We start from the raw sequence: 20,818 nt of genomic DNA, 5'->3' as shown, positions 1-20,818 counted from the left end.
CAGCCCCTATGACCAGATTGACCCAGAAGGGTGCCCAGTTCAAGTGGTCGGACGAGTGTGAGGTAAGCTTTCAGAAGCTCAAGACGGCTCTGACTACGGCACCGGTATTGGTTTTGCCCACAGGTTCAGGGCCATATACGGTCTATTGTGATGCGTCTCGTATTGGGCTTGGTGCAGTGTTGATGCAGGAAGGCAAAGTCATTGCCTATGCTTCGAGGCAGTTGAAGATCCACGAGAAGAATTATCCGGTTCATGATCTCGAGTTGGCAGCCATTGTTCATGCCTTGAAGATCTGGAGGCATTACTTATATGGCGTGACGTGTGAGGTTTACACTGATCACAAGAGTCTTCAGTATCTGTTCAAGCAGAAAGAGTTGAATTTGAGGCAGAGGAGGTGGTTAGAGTTGCTAAAGGATTATGATGTTACTATCTTATACCACCCGGGGAAGGCCAATGTGGTGGCCGATGCATTGAGCAGGAAGTCCGCCAGCATGGGTAGTCTTGCTTATATTCCAGTCAGCCAGAGATCGCTTGCTTTGGATGTTCAGGCCTTGGCCAATCGTCTTGTGAGGTTGGATATTTCTGAGCCTAGCAGAGTGTTAGCTTGCACGGTTGCTCGTTCCTCACTATTAGAGCGTATCCGCGAGCGGCAGTTTGAGGATCCCCATTTGTGTGTCTTGAGAGACACGGTGCAGCGTGGAGGTGCCAAGAAAGTAACCTTAGATGATGATGGTGTATTGAGATTGCAGGGGCGAGTTTGTGTGCCCAATGTTGATGGGATTCGAGAGTTGATCTTAGCGGAGGCCCACAGTTCTCGGTATTCTATTCACCCGGGCGCCGCGAAGCTGTATCAGGATTTGAGGCAGCACTATTGGTGGCGTAATATGAAGAAAGACATCGTTGTGAATGTGGCTCGGTGTTTGAATTGTCAGCAGGTTAAGTACGAGCATCAAAGACCTGGTGGTCTATTTCAGAGAATTGCACTTCCCGAGTGGAAGTGGGAGAGGATTACGATGGATTTCGTTACTGGACTTCCGATGACTCGGAAAAAGTTTGATGCAGTTTGGGTCATTGTTAATAGGCTGACCAAGTCATCGCATTTTGTTCCTGTTGCAGCCACCTATTCGTCCGAAAGGTTAGCCGAGATTTATATCAGGGAGATTGTTCGCCTTCATGGGGTGCCGCTATCTATCATTTCGGATCGGGGTATGTAGTTTACCTCGCATTTCTGGAGAGCGGTTCAGCGAGAGTTGGGCACCCAGGTTGAGTTGAGTACAGCATTTCATCCCCAGACGGACGGTCAGTCCGAGAGGACTATTCAGATTCTTGAGGACATGCTCCGAGCTTGTGTCATTGATTTTGGAGGCTCGTGGGACCAGTTTTTGCCTTTAGCAGAGTTCGCCTACAACAATAGCTACCAGTTCAACATTCAGATGGCTCCGTATAAGGCATTGTATGGTAGGCGATGTCGGTCTCCAGTTGGATGGTTTGAGCTGGGAGAGGCTCGATTATTGGGTACGGATCTGGTTCAGGAGGCCTTGGACAAGGTCAGGATTATTCAGGATAGACTTCGTACAGCTCAGTCCAGACAAAAGAGTTATACAGACCGCAAGGTCAGAGATGTTGCTTTCATGGTTGGAAAGCGGGTATTGCTCCGTGTATCGCCTATGAAGGGCGTGATGAGATTTGGGAAGAAGGGCAAGCTCAGCTCTAGATTCATCGGTCCATTTGAGATTCTTGATCGTGTGGGAGAGGTGGCTTATAGACTTGCCTTGTCACCTGGCTTGTCAGCTGTGCATCCCGTGTTTTATGTATCTATGCTCCGGAAGTATCGCGTAGATCCATCGCACGTGTTAGATTTCAGCACTGTCCAATTGGACAAGGATCTGTCATATGAGGAGGAGCCGGTGGCTATTCTAGACTCGCAGGTTCGACAGTTGAGGTCTAAGAGTTTTCCTTCGGTGCGTGTTCAGTGGAGAGGTCAGCCTCCTGAGGCATCGACCTGGAAGTCCGAGTCCGATATGCGGAGCCGTTATCCTCATTTATTTCCCGACTCAGGTACTTCTTTCTTTTGTCCGTTCGAGGACGAACGGTTGGTTTAGAGGTGGAGAATGTGACAACCCAAAGGGGCATCACCGTAGTTCTTCCTTGTTCTGCGCTTCCGAGGCATTGAAAACCTCGCTTTTAGTTGCCTCGATTTGCATGCGCAGTTCAGGCGCATAGCCGAAAAGTTTTTTTATGTTAGAATATGTGAATTATGTGAAAACAATTGGATGGATTTTGATATTAATATGCATAAGGTTGACTTCGGTCAACATTTTGGGTAACGGACCCGGACCTGTGATTCGACGGTCCCGGAGGGTCCGTAGAAAAATATGGGACTTGGGCGTGTGCCCGGAATCAAATTCCGAGGTCCCAAGTCCGAGAAATGAATTTTTGAAAGAAATTGTTTTCTAAAATTTGATATGAAAATTTGAAATGAAAAGGGGTTAGAAAATATAGGTATCGGGCTCGTATTTTGGTTCCGACGCCCGGTACAAGTCTTAAATATGTGTTAAGCACTATCTGTAAAGTTTGGCTAAAAACGGACGTCATATGACGTGTTTCGGACTAAAAATGGAGAATTTGAGTTATGAAAGTTGAAGAAAGAAAATCATGTGTTTGATGCTTGATCCTATGTATATGATGTTATTTTGGCGATTTGATCGCACGAGTAAGTCCGTAAGATATTTTTAAGGTTGTGTGCAAGTTTGGTTTGGAGCCCCGAGGGCTCGGGTGAGTTTTGAAAGGGGCCCGGGAGGTCTTGGACTTAAGAAAATGCAGGTTCAGGTGTTGCAGACACCAGTGTGGCCGTGGTGCCTTTCTGTGCGGTCCGCGTGGCTGAGTCTGAGGGCTAGGGTTTCAGGTTAACCAGCGCAGCCGCGCACCAAAACAGTGCGGTCCGCGCTGGAAGGTTTCAGAGAAGCCCCAATTTTCTCCCACTCGGCGCAGCCGCAACACATTTTTGTGCGGTTCGCGCCAGGTCCTCAGAAAGGTATACAAGTTCGGAAAATCACAGTCATTTTTCACTTTTCAAAAAAAAAAAACCAAAACCTAAGAGGCGATTTTCCAAACAACTTTTCTTCTCCAAAATGATTGGTAGGTGATTTCTAACTTAATTTCTTTATTTCTTAACATCTTTTAACATGATTTCAACTTCAAAACAAAGATTTTCATAGGGGAAATTGAGTGTTTTGGGTAGAACCTAGGTTTTCTATAAATTGAGGAGTTGGACCTCAATTTGGGGTCTGATTTAAAAACAAAGCGTATATTTGGATTCGTGGGAGAATGGATAACCGGGTTTTGGTCCGAACCTCGAGTTTCGACCACGTGGGTCCGGGGGTGTTTTTGACCTTTTTGGGGAAAACCTTGTAAGAATTATTTTCATGCATTGGGAGTGATTCATTTAGTAATTATTAATGTGATTAAGCAACTTATAACTAGATTCGAGCGGATTGGTAATGGAATCAAGAGGTAAAGCTATACTAGAAGCGTGAGTTGAGTTTGGAGCATTCGATGTAAGTGCTTGTTCTAACTTTGGCTTGAGGGAATAGGATTAGGATGTTATCTGCTACTTGCTAATGTGGAGTACGGTGTATAGGCATGGTGACGGTTATCTATGCACCGGAGTCTAGCATGACCGTGAGTCTTAGTTGCTTTTAATTCGAATAGCGTGACACAATCTCCTTGTTTATTTGATGAGTTTCATATAATGTGAACGGTTGAGGTAAAATTGTGATTGGTGTACTTTTGGAGCGTTAGCTCGAACATGAATGTGTTAGATGAGGAAGAATGGATTTAAAAAGAGAATGTGTTGTGATTACTCCCTTGCGGGGATGTGTAGACCGATATATATACTCTCCCTTGTCGGGATATTTTGGGCTGTTAGTTGTACCCTTGCCGGGTTATAGTGATATGTTGTTGATTTCCCCTAATGGGACTCTCCTTACAAAATCAGATGTTTCGAATTATATTATGGGATCGTGTGGCACGCCGTCCACTTATATATGATATTATGGGATCGTGTGGCACGCCGTCCACTTATATATGATATTATGGGATCGTGTGGCACGCCGTCCACTTTTATATGATATTATGGGATCGTGTGGCATGCCGTCCACTTATATATGATATTATGGGATCGTGTGGCACGCCGTCCACTTATATATGATATTATGGGATCGTGTGGCACGCCGTCCACTTATATATGATATTATGGGATCGTGTGGCACGCCGTCCACTTATATATGATATTATGGGATCGTGTGGCACGCCGTCCACTTATATATGATATTATGGGATCGTGTGGCGCCGTCCACTTATATATGATATTATGGGATCGTGTGGCACGCCGTCCACTTATATATGATAATATGGGATCGTGTGGCGTCGTCCACTTATATATGATATTATGGGATCGTGTGGCACGCCGTCCACTTTATATATATATATATATATATATATATATATATATATATATATATATATATATATATATATATATATATATATCATGGGAACCGGAGTTTCTTCTGTTTATTTCCGATATTTCATTTTTACCTGTTACTCCCCGATAGCATGTCCCCTCCTAGCTTTACTTTGTATTATCTTGTTATTGTTTTTTTTCTTGCACTTGTATATATATCTGTACAGGTTAATTGTGGTAGGTCCTGTTTAGCCTCGTCACTACTTCGCCGGGGTTAGGCCAGGCACTTACCAGCACATGGGGCCGGTTGTGTTGATGCTACATTCTGTGCATTTTTGTGCACAGATTAGGGAGTAGCTTATGGACCACAACATTAGGACTTCTGGGAGCTATCTTCAGTCCAGGGACTCTCGAGGTAGCCTAGTTGGCGTTCGCAGGCCGAAGTCCCTTTCCATGTTTTTCGTTTGTTCATCTTGTACAAGACAAACATGATGTATTTCCTTTCAGACATTGTTTGTAGTATTCTGTAGTAGTCCGTGAGCTAGTGACACCAGACCTTGGGTAGTGATGTGTATTAAACTTCTGCACTTTTTGGTTTTCAGTTGCTTTAGATTTAAAGTCTTCCGCTTAAATTTTGTCTCGTTTATTATATTGTTTGAAAGAAAGCAGGAAAGGTGTTTTAAATATTTGGCTTGCTCCAATAGTAGGCACCATCACGACACCCGATGGTGGGAAATCCGGGTTGTGACAAGTTGGTATCAGAGCCCTAGGTTACTTAGGTCTCACAACTCACGAACAAGCTCAGTAGAGTCTGAGGGATCGGTACGGAGACGTCTGTATTTATCCCGCAGAGGCTACCGAGTTAGGAAAAACTTCACCTTGTTCATTCTTGTCGTGCGATTCTGTTTCTCAAGTACTGATTGTCTTTCCACTCTGTTCTTTTGCAGATGGCGAGAACACGTGCTTCTTCTTCTACCGCGCAGCAGCCCGAGCCCCCAGCAGCAACTCCTATTAGGGGCAGAGGGCGAGGCCGTGCAAGAGGCTGAGGCCGGGGCAGAGCTCAGCCCCGAGCGGCAGTTCCAGAGGTGGAGCCTCATGTTGACTACGACGAAGGGGTTCAAGCTCCAGCAGCTCCGGTGGGCCCAGCTCAGGTCTCAGAGGGTTTCATAGCCACTCCAGTGCTTTAGGATGCTTTGGTCCGACTGGTAGGCTTTATGGAGGGCATTTCTAGGGCGGGTTTGCTTCCCGTAGCTCCAGCCACATCTCAGGATGGGGGAGGAGTTCAGACTCCCGATACTCGTACTCCAGAGCCGGTAGCTCCTCAGGCTCAGGTTCCAACAGTTCAGCCAGCTGTGGCAGCCCAGCCAGGTATTGCGGCTCAGTCCAGTGATGGTGCGGCTATGTCCGCGGATGCTTTGTGGAGGCTTGATCGTTTCACCAAGCTCTTCACTACTACATATAGTGGCACTCCCTCAGAGGATGCTCAGGATTTCATATTCAGCTATCATGAGGTTCTACGGACTATGGGCATTGTAGAGACCAATGGGGTCGATTTCGCCACTTTCGCCTGGCAGGATCCGCCAAGACTTGGTGGAGGGATTTCTGTTTAGCCAGGCCAGCAGGGTCGCCATCATTGACCTGGGATCAGTTTTCAGAGTTATTTCTAGGGAAGTTTCTTCCAGTTACTCAGCGAGATGCTCTTCGCAAGCAGTTTGAGTGTCTCCAGCAGGGTCCTATGACGGTTATCCAGTATGAGACCCGGTTCATTGATCTCGCTCGTCATGCCATTGTAATACTCCCCACCGAGAGAGAGAGGGTGCGGAGGTTTGTTGATGTGTTGGCCCAGCCGATCCGTGTTCAGATGGCCATGAGTGCCGGTAGTGAGATTTCATTTAAGGAGGCGGCAGATGGTGCCCGTCGGATAGAGATGGCACTTGCTCAGGGATGTGGTCATGGGTCTGATAAGAGGCCCCGTTATTCTGGTAGATTCAGTGGTACCTCGTCTGGATGTAGGGATTCTTATGGTAGAGGCCATCCTCCGAGGCCCTTTCAGTCAGCTCTCCAGGCTTCTAATGGTACACCAGGTGGTCGTGGTTCTCAACTGCAGTATTCTGACTAGTACCTCTTCAGTTCACCATCAGCACCTATCAGTGCACCACCACTCCGTTATTCTCAACAGTCGAGGGCTTGTTATACTTGCGTCGATGTGAGTCACATTGCCAGATATTGCCCTCGAGCTTCCATCAGCTCGCAGCAGCAGGGTCCTCGCCCGATGATCCAGGCACCAGTTGCCCCACAGCCTGCCCAGCTAGCTAGAGGCGGGGGTAGAGGACATAGAGGTGGAGGTAGAGTTCTTAGAGGTGGAGCTCCGACTGCTAGAGGTAGGGGTCAGCCAGCAGCAGTTCGTCCCAGGGATATGATTCAGGGAGGTGGGGCCCAGCCCCGTTGTTATGCCTTGCCAGCCAGGCCAGCAGCTGAGTCATCAGATACTGTGATTACAGGTAATATTCTGGTCTGTGATAGGGATGCTTCTGTGCTATTTGATCCCGGATCTACGTATTCATATGTGTCATCCTATTTTGCACCATATTTGGTTATGCCTAGTGACTCGTTGAGTATTCCTGTTTATGTGTCAACACCGATGGGTGATTCTATTATGGTCGACCAAGTTCATCGTTCTTGTATCGTAGTGTTTGGGGGTCATGAGACCCGTGTTGATTTGTTGCTTTTGGACATGGTCGACTTCGATGTTATATTGGGGATGCATTGGTTATCCCCGTACCATGCTATCTTGTATTGCCATGCCAAGACCGTGACCTTAGCTTACCGTATTTACCCCGTTTAGAGTGGAGAGGGACTTCTAGTCATTGTACCCGCAGTGTTATCTCGTATGTGAAAGCTCGGCGTATGGTCGAGAAGGGATGTTTGGCCTACTTGGCGTATGTTCGCGATTCTAGCGCGGAGGCCCCTTCTATTGATTCTGTGCCCGTTGTTCGGGAGTTTCCTGAGGTTTTCCCTTCAGACTTGCCGGGTATGCCGCCCGACAGGGATATCGACTTTTGTATTGATTTGGCCCCGGGCACTCAGCCCATTTCTATCCCGCCATATCGTATGGCCCCGCCGGAGTTGAAAGAGTTAAAGGAACAGCTGCAGGATTTGCTTGAGAAAGGTTTCATTAGACCGAGTATTTCGCCTTGGGGTGTGCCGGTGTTGTTTGTTAAGAAAAAGGATGGTTCGATGAGAATGTGCATCGATTGCCGGCAATTGAACAAGGTTACAATTAAGAATAAGTATCCACTGCCGAGGATTGATGATTTATTCGACCACCTTCAGGGTGCAAGGGTGTTCTTGAAGATAGATTTGAGATCTGGTTATCATCAGCTGAGGATTAGGGCGTCTGATGTCCCTAAGACAGCATTTTGTACTCGGTATGGGCATTATGAGTTTTTGGTCATGTCATTTGGGTTGACCAATGCCCCAGCAGCATTTATGGAATTGATGAACCGAGTGTTCAGGCCCTATCTGGATTTGTTCGTGATTGTTTTCATTGACGATATTCTGATATACTCCCGCAGTCAGGAGGAGAATGAGCAGCACCTCAGAGTGGTTCTTCGGACCCTGAAGGATAGTCAGTTGTATGCTAAGTTCTCAAAGTGCGAGTTTTGGTTGAGTTCGGTCGCATTCCTGGGTCATGTCGTATCAGCAACAGGTATTTAGGTAGACCCGAAGAAGATAGAGACAGTCAAGAACTGGCCTCGACCAGCTTCAGCTGCGGAGATTCGGAGTTTCCTGGGGTTAGCAGGTTACTATCGTCGGTTCGTGGAGGGGTTTTCATCCATTGCAGCCCCTATGACCAGATTGACCCAGAAGGGTGCCCAGTTCAAGTGGTCGGACGAGTGTGAGGCGAGCTTTCAGAAGCTCAAGACGGCTCTGACTACGACACCGGTATTGGTTTTGCCCACAGGTTCAGGGCCATATACGGTCTATTGTGATGCGTCTCGTATTGGGCTTGGTGCAGTGTTGATGCAGTAAGGAAAAGTCATTGCCTATGCTTCGAGGTAGTTGAAGATGCACGAGAAGAATTATCCGGTTCATGATCTCGAGTTGGCAGCCATTGTTCATGCCTTGAAGATCTGGAGGCATTACTTATATGGCGTGACGTGTGAGGTTTACACTGATCACAAGAGTCTTCAGTATATGTTCAAGCAGAAAGAGTTGAATTTGAGGTAGAGGAGGTGGTTAGAGTTTCTAAAGGATTATGATGTTACTATCTTATACCACCCTGGGAAGGCCAATGTGGTGGCCGATGCATTGAGCAGGAAGTCCGCCAGCATGGGTAGTCTTGCTTATATTCCAGTCAACCAGAGATCGCTTGCTTTGGATGTTCAGGCCTTGGCCAATCATCTTGTGAGGTTGGATATTTCTGAGCCTAGCAGAGTGTTAGCTTTCACGGTTGCTCGTTCCTCACTATTAGAGCGTATCCGCGAGCGGCAGTTTGAGGATCCACATTTGTGTGTCTTGAGAGACACGGTGCAGCGTGGAGGTGCCAAGAAAGTAACCTTAGATGATTATGGTGTATTGAGATTGCAGGGGCGAGTTTGTGTGCCCAATGTTGATGGGATTCGAGAGTTGATCTTAGCGGAGGCCCACAGTTCTCGGTATTCTATTCACCCGGGCGTCGCGAAGATGTATCAGGATCTGAGGCAGCACTATTGGTGGCTTAATATGAAGAAAGACATCGTTGTGCATGTGGCTCGGTGTTTGAATTGTCAGCAGGTTAAGTACGAGCATCAAAGACCTGGTGGTCTATTTCAGAGGATTGCACTTCCCGAGTGGAAGTGGGAGAGGATTACGATGGATTTCGTTACTGGACTTCCGATGACTCGGAAAAAGTTTGATGCAGTTTGGGTCATTGTTGATAGGCTGACCAAGTCAGCGCATTTTGTTCCTGTTGCAGCCACCTATTCGTCCGAAAGGTTAGCCGAGATTTATATCAGGGAGATTGTTCGCCTTCATGGGGTGCCGCTATCTATCATTTCGGATCGGGGTATGTAGTTTACCTCGCATTTCTGGAGAGCGGTTCAGCGAGAGTTGGGCACCCAGGTTGAGTTGAGTACAGCATTTCATCCCCACACGGACGGTCAGTCCGAGAGGACTATTCAGATTCTTGATGACATGCTCCGAGCCTGTGTCATTGATTTTGGAGGCTCGTGGGACCAGTTTTTGCCTTTAGCAGAGTTCGCCTACAACAACAGCTACCAGTCCAGCATTCAGATGGCTCCGTATGAGGCGTTGTATGGTAGGCGATATCGGTCTCCAGTTGGATGGTTTGAGCCGGGAGAGGCTCGATTATTGGGTACGGATCTGGTTCAGGAGGCCTTGGACAAGGTCAGGATTATTCAAGATAGACTTCGTACAGCTCAGTCCAGACAAAAGAGTTATGCAGACCGCATGGTCAGAGATGTTGCTTTCATGGTTGGGGAGCGGGTATTGCTCCGTGTATCGCCTATGAAGGGCGTGATGAGATTTGGGAAGAAGGGCAAGCTCAGCCCTAGGTTCATCGGTCCATTTGAGATTCTTGATCGTGTGGGAGAGGTGGCTTATAGACTTGCCTTGCCACCTAGCTTGTCAGTTGTGCATCCCGTGTTTCATGTATCTATGCTCCGGAAGTATCGCGGAGATCCATCGCACGTGTTAGATTTCAGCACTGTCCAATTGGACAAGGATCTGACATATGAGGAGGAGCCGGTGGCTATTCTAGACTCGCAGGTTCGACAGTTGAGGTCTAAGAGTTTTCCTTCAGAACGTGTTCAGTGGAGAGGTCAGCCTCCTGAGGCATCGACCTGGAAGTCCGAGTCCGATATGTGGAGCCGTTATCCTCATTTATTTCCCGACTCAGGTACTTCTTTCTTTTGTCCGTTCGAGTACGAACGGTTGTTTTAGAGGTGGAGAATGTGACAACCCAAAGGGGCATCACCGTAGTTCTTCCTTTTTCTGCGCTTCTGAGGCCTTGAAAACCTCGCTTTTAGTTTCCTCGATTTGCGTACACAGTTCGGGCGCATAGCCGGAAAGTTTTTTTATGTTAGAATATGTGAATTATGTGAAAACAATTGGATGGATTTTGATATTAATATGCATAATGTTGACTTCGGTCAACATTTTGGATAACGGACCCGAACTTGAGTAATTATTAATGTGATTAAGCAACTTATGACTAGATTCGAGCGGATTGGTGGTGGAATCAAGAGGTAAAGCTATACTAGAAGCGTGAGTTGAGTTTGGAGCATTCGAGGTAAGTGTTTGTTCTAACTTTGGCTTGAGGGAATAGGATTAGGATGATATTTGCTACTTGCTAATGTGGAGTACGGTGTATAGGCATGGTGACGGTTATCTATGCACCGGAGTCTAGCATGACCGTGAGTCTTGATTGCTTTTAATTCGAATAATGTGACACAAGCTCCTTGTTTATTTGATGAGTTTCATATAATGTGAACGGTTGAGGTAAAATTGTGATTGGTGTACTTTTGGAGCGTTAGCTCGAACATGAATGTGTTAGTTGAGGAAGAATGGATTTAAAAAGGAGAATGTGTTGTGAATACTCCCTTGCCGGGATGTGTAGACTGATATATATATTCTCCCTTGTCGGGATATTTTGGGCTGTTAGCTGTACCCTTGCCGGGTTAAAGGTATTGAGTTGTTATTCTCCCCTGAAGGGGTCTACTATATGAAGTCAGATATTATGAACTATATTATGGGATCGTGTGGCACGCCGTCCACTTATATATGATATTATGGGATCGTGTGGCACGCCATCCACTTATATATGATATTATGGGATCGTGTGGCACGCCGTCCACTTATATATGATATTATGGGATCGTGTGGCATGCCGTCCACTTATATATGATATTATGGGATCGTGTGGCACGCCGTCCACTTATATATGATATTATGGGATCGTGTGGCACGCCGTCCACTTATATATGATATTATGGGATCGTGTGGCACGTCATCCACTTATATATGATATTATGGGATCATGTGGCGCCGTCCACTTATATATGATATTATGGGATCGTGTGGCACGCCGTCCACTTTATATATATATATATATATATATATATATCATGGGAACCGGAGTTTCTTCTGTTTATTTTCGATATTTCATTTTACTTGTTACTCCCCGATAGCATGTCCCCTCCTAGCTTTACTTTGTATTATCTTGTTATTGTTTTTTTCTTGCCCTTGTATATATATCTGTACAGGTTAATTGTGGTAGGTCCTGTTTAGCCTCGTCACTACTTCGCTGGGGTTAGGCCAGGCACTTACCAGCACATGGGGTCGGTTGTGCTGATGCTACATTCTGTGCATTTTTGTGCACCTATCAGGGAGCAGCTTACGGACCACAGCAGTAGGACTTCTAGGAGCTATCTTCAGTCCAGGGACTCTCGAGGTAGCCTAGCTGGTGTTCGCAGGCCGAAGTCCCTTTCCATGTTTTTCGTTTGTTCGTCTTGTACCAGACAAACATGATGTATTTCCTTTCAGACATTGTTTGTAGTATTCTGTAGTAGTCCGTGAGCTAGTGACACCAGACATTGGGTAGTGATGTGTATTAAACTTCCGTACTTTTTGGTTTTCAGTTGCTTTAGATTTAAAGTCTTCCACTTAAATTTTGTCTCGTTTATTATATTATTTGAAAGAAAGCAGGAAAGGTGTTTTAAATATTTGGCTTGCCTAGCTCCGATAGTAGGCGCCATCACGACACCCGATGGTGAGAAATTCGGGTCGTGACATCGAGCCTCGACTATACATTTAAGTTTTTTACTTTTCATTAAGTATTTTGATTTACTTTTATATAAATTTTGAAATACTAATTCAATATAATTTTTCTTATAGGTTCGCTTCACAGCTGATGTGGGGGAATTCATACGCAGTCAGCCACCTAATGAGTCGGGCGAGGCAATCCAACTTTCGGACAAGGATGCTGAAAGAACACTCCTTGAGTACTTTATATACTTTGAACTAGACAATTGAACCAGTTTTCGAATGGGCTTTTAATAAGCATTCACTTAGTTTTGTTAGCTTAATGTGTTAGTTCTATTGAACTTTATACTTTGTTGCTTTTAATTGTTGTTGTTGTTGTTTATTGTTGTTGTTGTTGTTGTTGGCATAAAATGCCTGTTTAGGATTTTTGGTAAGCTGGCAGGTGGTGTAGCTGCCAAAACAGGCAGTTTCTGCCAAAAATAAACCAAGAAAAGCGACCAACTTTGGTCGCTAGTTAGTCACTTTTCCATTAAAAAAAACAATTTTCTGGGCAATAGCGACCAACCTTGGTCGCTATTTAACCCAGATTTCTCAAAAGCGACCAACTTTGGTCGCTATTCTATTTTAAAAAAATAATTTCTGGAAATATAGTGACCAAAGTTGGTCGCTTGTAATTAAAAAAAAATTATTTCTTGATTAGCGACCAACTTTGGTCGCTTATTTTTAAAAAAAATTAAAAAAATTAATAAAATGCGACCAATCTTGGTCTCTATTTTTTAGATTTTAAAATATAATATTTTGGATTAGAGACCAAAATTGGTCACTTTTTTATGATTAATAATAAATAAATAAATAAATAAATAAATAACGTATTTTACATTTAGAGACCAACTTTGGTCGCCAAAATTATATTATTAAAATAATAAAGCGACCAAAGTTGGTCACTATAGTCTTTACCCGGAATATTTGGTCCTTTTACCTTAAAGATCAAAGTTGGTCGCTAATTAGCGACCAACGTTGGTCCCTAAAATAAAGGGACCATCAATATTGCGACCAGACATGTTTGATCATTTTTTGGTCGCTTTTAGGCCTATAAGCGACCAACTTTGGTCGTTTTTTGTGGTCGCTTTTTACTGGATTTCTACTAGTGTATATATAAAAATGTCACCTTTTTTTTATCACCTATTTATGTATTTTGAGTCCAAAAGAACACAATTGGGTTCCGGACTCCCTTTTTCCCCACCATATTCATGTACCAACCTGAATAGAATAGAATGGATACGACGGATTCATATAATCGACTTAATTAGATTGACCATTATGTCAAATGTTTATCTCTACACAACCAATTGAAAGAAAGGAAAGAAAATAGACACTGATGTTGTGAATAGTGTAAGAGAGTGGATACTTCTGCTGTTATTGATATCTATTTCCTTTATCTTTTGATGTTGTCTTTAATTTTTAGGCTTATAAATAGCCTTATATTCGGATGATTAAACACACAATTGAAGAAGAAAAGCTACTCCTCCTTTTTATCTCTGTTATTTTTATTTCTATTTTACTATACTGATTTTATTTTATAACACGTTATGAGTACAATGTTCTAACTAAATTCATCTCTAGGTAGTGTTTAGTTTCTTCTTCAGCACATGGCGCGTTTCCTTTAAAAGCTTTTCTAGTATTGCTGCTAAGTATCCTTTTTTTTTTCTTTTGTAATATGGAATCCGCTTTAACTATTATGCTCACTATTATCACTTTGCCAACTGAAAGGATAACAATTATATGTTTCATAGGTTCAAATAATTTCTTGATGGTCGTGGATGAATGTTGTTACAGAAGATATATGACAAATGGAATCTTCTCAATTCTATAAGCAAGATACTTCCTTGCATTCACTCTGAAATTTTTTGAACCTGATTACTTGTTGGGTACTTGAATATACTTGGTTAATGGTTATGCAATAATTCTCTTATAAGCATGATATAGTATTACTACTATTTTGAGTGAGCGAACATGGAGTGACTCATAATTATAATTATAAAGCTTCTTATTGGATAATAGTTTTTATAATTTCTAACTAATATATTTTCTTTGATAGTGTCACTATGTCGAATTTATGAAAGTTATGAATTCATAGCACTTTACATCTTTGAGAAAAATTATTTATCATAGGTTCTCGATACTGAAATTCGCTTAGACACTAAAAGTTTAGGTGATAATATTACTCAAGGTAATGAAGCATCGAGTCAGCATAAAACGAAGGCTATGCTTTTCTTTCGTCATCATCTGGATGAAGGGTTGAAGGCTGAACATTTGACAGTAAAACAACCACTTGAATTGTGAAGTGATTTGAAGAAAAGGTACGACCACCTTAAGGTAATGGTATTGCCAATGGCTTGGTATGAGTTGATATACTTACAGTTACAAGATTTTAAGACCGTAAGCAAGTATATGTTGTATTTAAAATAACTTCCAAATTAAAATTATGTGGGAAAGTTATAAATCATGAGGATTTATTAGAAAAGACTCTTACTACTTTTCATGCCTCAAAAATGGTATTACAACATCAATACCATTAAAAGGTTTAAAAATATTTTGAACAACAAGTATCAAAGAAATAAATAGTCAAAATATATAAAGCATACATTTTCAACTCAAGGTATAATTATAACGCTACTCAGATATGAAATTTAAAGATATCATACTTCAATCAACGGAGATAAGGCTTCCAACTAGCATATATAGGTGCTATGCAACAACTAACATTTAAATGAATGCTTCTAAACGAGTCAGAGATATCTACGTATTCTCAAAACTCTATCACCCACCATAATTGGTACACGATCCATGTACTACGATATACAATCCATGTATCATTGAACTTGATACACAATCCATGTAGCACTGAAATCCGATATACAATTCATGTATCGACCACACTCACAAAGCCCAAAATAACAAGGGTAATCATCTGATTCTAGAGGGACGAATCCTTATTCAAGTGCAAAAAGACTTTAATTGCTCTCTTATAAATCAAATATCTATCTATCATGTCCTGTGTGCCATAACTGCATCTCAAACGCACGACCTTACTTTTCGTGCCACAATGTTAGTCTGAGTTAAGTACCCAAATATAATATGTATGCATATACCAAAGAATTAATAGATAAAATATGCACAAGGACTTGATAAAAATCATGCGGATATATGCTCATGGAATTTCCATATGACTACATATAGTTCAAGCAATTCAACATATCAAGAATAATCTCTCATGCCTTCATAAATAATCATTAATTAAGGCATGATCTCTAGCATGAATAAGAAAGCGAACAGAGTCATATAAACCAAACAAATCATGAATCAAGATGAGTACACAACCAAAACAAAGCATACAGTAGCTCAATTCTACTCCGGACATGATATAAACTTGGTAGGTGCATATACGCTTGCTACCCTGCATATAAATCCTTAATCTAGTGGTGTAAATCCATGGGAAAAACTCAAAACTACTGTAAAAATTCATATCTCCAAATAGTGGGTGAAAGTCTCATAAAAAAATTCAAAATCCGCGGTCAATGACTCAAAATATAAAATAGTTGGTTACAGACCCGAAATAACATCTTAAATGGTCTGCCGGCTATATGAATTGCGATCGCGACATCACCTTTGTGATCGCAAAGGCCAAAAATGCTACCAGCTACAACTCCACTTTGTGAATGCAAAGTACCCCATGTGAACGCTGCCCAATCATGCCCATCTTACGCGAATGCGAGCTCTGCTCCGTGATCGCGAAGGCAAGCCATCTACCTGACACCACAACTTCGCTAATGCGGCCCTTTATGCGTGAACATGATGTACCTACACTCGGCCCTCAGCGAATGCGGCATCACTCACACAAACGCGAAGAGTAAACGTTCGCCTTCCAATTCCCCTTCTTTGCGATGGCAAGACTTAGCTCCGTAATCGCGAAGATTTGCCTCACACCAAAAACCTAGCAATTGCAAATCAAAAGAAAATGATTTGAAACTACTCCAACATACACCCAAGCCCCTCGAGACCCTTTCGCATCATACCAACAAGCCCATATACCTAATTCAAATATATCCAAAGGCTCGAAATACCACGGATAATATAAAAATCAAGAATCGACGATCAAAATTCTTCTTAAGTCTCAAATATTTCAACTTCGTCAAACTTGTCTGAATCACACCTAGACATTTCGGATCAATATCAAACTTTAGCCAACTTCCGATCAAACCTATGCATTCTCCAAATCTTTAAATTGCTAGCTTTCAGCAAATAGAGTCAAATTCTTCTAGGAACCTTTGAATCCAAATTCGAACATACACCCAAGTTCAAAATCATCGTACGAACCTATTGGCATCATCAAATCACTAATTTGAAGGCATTTATTCAAAAGTTTGTCACGACCCAAACTCCCACGAGAGCCGTGACGGCGCCTAACATCGCTTGCTAGGCAAGCCAACAATTTCACAATAACAATAAACTCAATTAACAAAATTAAAAACCTCAACAGTGAAATAATCATGAAATATCTGAATATAGCGACAATAATGCAAGCACAACCATCCCGTGATCTGGCATCAAAGAGTACATAAGCCCTACAGAATCTCAAAATATTGAGTCATCCTCAATACAAAGCTGCCTGAATGATAGAACAATAATAACAGAAATAAACAGAAGAGAACCCCAAAGTTTGCGAACGACATAATAGCTAACTCATAGTCTTTTAAGTTAAAATGAAAAGTTTAATTAAAATATTTTCAAATTTGAAAGGTATCATTCATTTTCAAGAAACTTAAAACACATATTCACATAAAGTGGAATGGAGTATGTCATGTATATTATATTTTATCTAGGCATTCCAACATCAAGTTAGTCTTTTGGTAATTGAAAAAAGGGTCAGAACTACTCTTGAAGTATCGAACTTGGTACCAAATACCCTCAGTTCATATATTTGAATAAAAATATTCCCACCATTATTTTTTTGACACAGCTCTACCCTTAGTACTAATCCCCCTTTCTAGTAAAAAAAAACTTTAAATAATATTCACGTGTTATCATTCCATTAACCTAACTTGAACCCCATCCCAAATATAATATGTATGGACTTGTAACCCAAATCCGATTGTAAACCCTAAACCCTCACTTTTTAAAAATAATTCTTGTAACGAAGAAATTCAAAAAAATAAAAACTCCAAATATTGAATGTCGAAAACTTTTCCAAGGTTTTAAAAATTAGTAATTCATGGACAAAAGCTAAATTCTTGTTAGAATTATACACTTGGAGCTGAGACGGGCAGAAGCAATAAAGCAAATATATAACAGATATTTTCAAGCATAAATGTATGTTTACTGGCAATTAAGAATGATAAATGAGATTCTTAACATGTTCCCAATTATCTTCAACTCGTTGGAATTTACAGTAGTGTTTTCCATTTGTTAATTTAGATGTATTGTGTCATATCTCAAGTATAATTAACATATAGAGATCTTCCTCGTTATGGCATTTGAATGTGAATTCATGTTCTATTGGGATGCAATATGACATTCATCTACGGGTGTGTTTGGTATAACGGAAAATATGTTTCGTGGAAAATGTTTCCTTGGAAAACAAGTAGTAATCTTATTCATTTTTCGGTGTTTGATACACAAATTAAGGAAAATGACTTCTCAAGAGTATTCATAAATAAATTAAATATAATAAACATGAAGCCATAAACTTTCAAAGCAACAACCTTCCGGATCCACAAATTTCATAAACTTTCGAACTGCTAAACTTTCAAAACCGCGGAAATTCGAACTCGTAAATTTTATAATTTCTAAACCCGTAAACTTCGAAACACATAAACCTCCGAACTCATAATTTTGTAACTTGTAAAATTTTGAACCTTTAAACCGATAAATAAAAAAATTAAAACTGAAAAATATATTTAAAAAATATTTTTTTTCGGGGGAGGGGGCAGGGGGAGGGGTTGCAGTAAAATGAAAAAAAACAGAAATTTAAATTACAAACTTTTTTTTGTGGGGAGAGGGGGGGGGGGGGCAGAAAAACGAAAAAACAGAAATTTGAAATTGCAAAAAAAAATTAAGGTAAAAAAAAATATTTTTTTTGCGGGAGGGGTAGTAGGGTGGGTGGTAGGGTGGGTGGTAACGGAAAAACTGAAATTTGAAAAAAAAAAACCTTTTTTTGGAGAGGGGGTGGGGTGGGTTGGTGAGGGTGGGGAAGGTTGAGAAAGAGTTTTGAAAAATATTTTCCTCTAATTGAAGGAAAATAAGTTCATAAGGAAAATGTTTAAAAAAATATTTAATCCAATCAAATATGAGAAAATTAAAAAATATTTTTCGAAAAGTATTTTCCTTCGTACCAAACACACCCTACAAGTCAACCCGTTTTCCCTCAAAGTTTGTGAATTTTATAAATGGTTTCGTATATTATTGTCATTGATCGCTTTACTTGAGACAATTAATTTTGACTACTCGTAACTTCATGACGTGTTACTAAATAATTTTATAAATGATGCAAGAATGCTTAATTACTTGCTAATGGAAAAAGTATTGGATGAAGGAGGAGAAACCCTCTATTACATTCTGGCCATTGCAAGAACACATACTTTATACTAATTGATGGAAGGAAGAAACCCTCTAATTTTGGATTCATAATGTTGGAGTAGCTCTGGTCTTTTCCTGCCATTTATGTTGTTAATCATGATCCTTAAGCACATCCTTTGTTAAAATATGAGGAATGTTCAAAAATCACTATTTTTTAGTGGCTATTAATTTTCTATAGCTATCATATACATAATTACTTTCTATAGCTACTATTCAGTTGTTACAGTAGTGTATTCGCTATATTCCCGCTGCTATATTCATGAATACAACAGTAAAAAATACCTAAAATCAGGACAGTCCAGTTGTACGCGCATGTATTTGCGCCATGTATTCATGAATACAGTAACGACAATCACCTTAAAAATAGGTATGTTCAGCTGTCTAATAACGAAAATAATATCAATTAGTGCGATCACTCCTAATATAACTCAACAAAATCAACTCTAACATGTCTCATTATCAACCCAATTAATTAGAATGATTTTCAATTGTATATAACTGTTGTTTTTAACTTTTGTATTTAGTGTGTTTTAATTTTTTTTTCCTGTTGCATTCATTAGATTCAATGTTTGTATTTACTGTATTCGCTATTTTATATTCAGTATATTCAAATGTATTCGTATTAACAGTATTTTAGTTATTCCTAATACATGTTATTACTGTTGTATTCAATATATTTCATTGGTTGTATTCACCGTAGTTCTATTTGTATTCAGTATATGTTACTGTATTTCACTATATTTTAAAATTAAATATATTCATTGTTTATGTTATGTTCTATTTAATTTTTTGTTTCAGTGTATTTCAATGTTTATATCATGTATTCATGCATGAATACATGTGTATTCTGCTGTATTAAAAATACAAACAATCAAAATACACAAATACAGGCAAAAAATAATGTATTTATACAAAAATACAATGTATTTGAGTAAATTTGTACAAAATATAATGTATTTGTATCATTGTATGTGATTAAATAGCAAAGAAGAGAAGAAAGTTCACCGGAGATGGCGTTTTATTGTGTATATTGTAATAAAACTAGAAATAGAAACGAACAAAAACTCCGGCCCTCAAATCTTCTCTGGCGTAAAAATATTGTAGTATCCGTGTAGAGGAATATATTGCAATATCCGATGTAAAAGAAAGCCGCAGTCTCTTTCTTTCTAATATTGCAGCACAAATACATTGCAAATATCCGGCGTAAAAACTAAGCAGTACAAATCCATTGCAATATCCAGTGTAGAAACTAAGTAGGTATTTTGCTCGGAGAGAGAAGGAAGAGAGAGATAGAGAGTGTCACGACCCGGATTTCACACCCTGGAGAGTCGTGATAGCGCCTACTGGTGAAAGCTAGGCAAGCCAAATTATCCTAATTACTTAACCTTTCCCAGTTTTAAACCATTATCAGTGATGAGTAGATATCATGCAAATAGCGAAAAATAATTAAGCGGAAGACAAAATCTGACAATTTATCTTAATAGAAAATTGCGGAAGTCTAAATACAACTCTACCTAGAATTTAGTGTCACGGTTTCATAGACGGTCTAAGAATACTACATACAAAGTCTGAAAGATAAAATATATATTGTTTCTTAAATGAGTAAAGGAAACAGGATAAAGGAAAAGATAGGAGGTGACGCCAAGGCCCGCGGACGTCTGCAGGACTACCTCGTGTCGCATGTGTGGGCTGAAGACAGCACCCTCACTGCGGTCCAAGCACTCCGGTATCAATATCTGCACACAGTGCAGAGTGTAGTATCAGCACAACCGACCCCATGTGCTGGTAAGTGCCTAGCCTAACCTCGGCGAAGTAGTGACGAGGCTAGGACCAGACTACCAAATAAACCTGTGCAATATAGCGTACAAAAATAATAGGAAGCAGATAACAATGATGACAACAATGATCAACCAGTAATATAGATAGCAGGCAATAAGAACACCGTAAATGTTT

The sequence above is a fragment of the Nicotiana sylvestris genome, chromosome 5, assembly GCF_000393655.2.
Source record: "Nicotiana sylvestris chromosome 5, ASM39365v2, whole genome shotgun sequence".
In the NCBI taxonomy this organism is placed as follows: domain Eukaryota; kingdom Viridiplantae; phylum Streptophyta; class Magnoliopsida; order Solanales; family Solanaceae; genus Nicotiana; species Nicotiana sylvestris.
The sequence above is the reverse complement of the archived record's forward strand: the minus strand, read 5'-3'. Positions refer to the sequence as shown.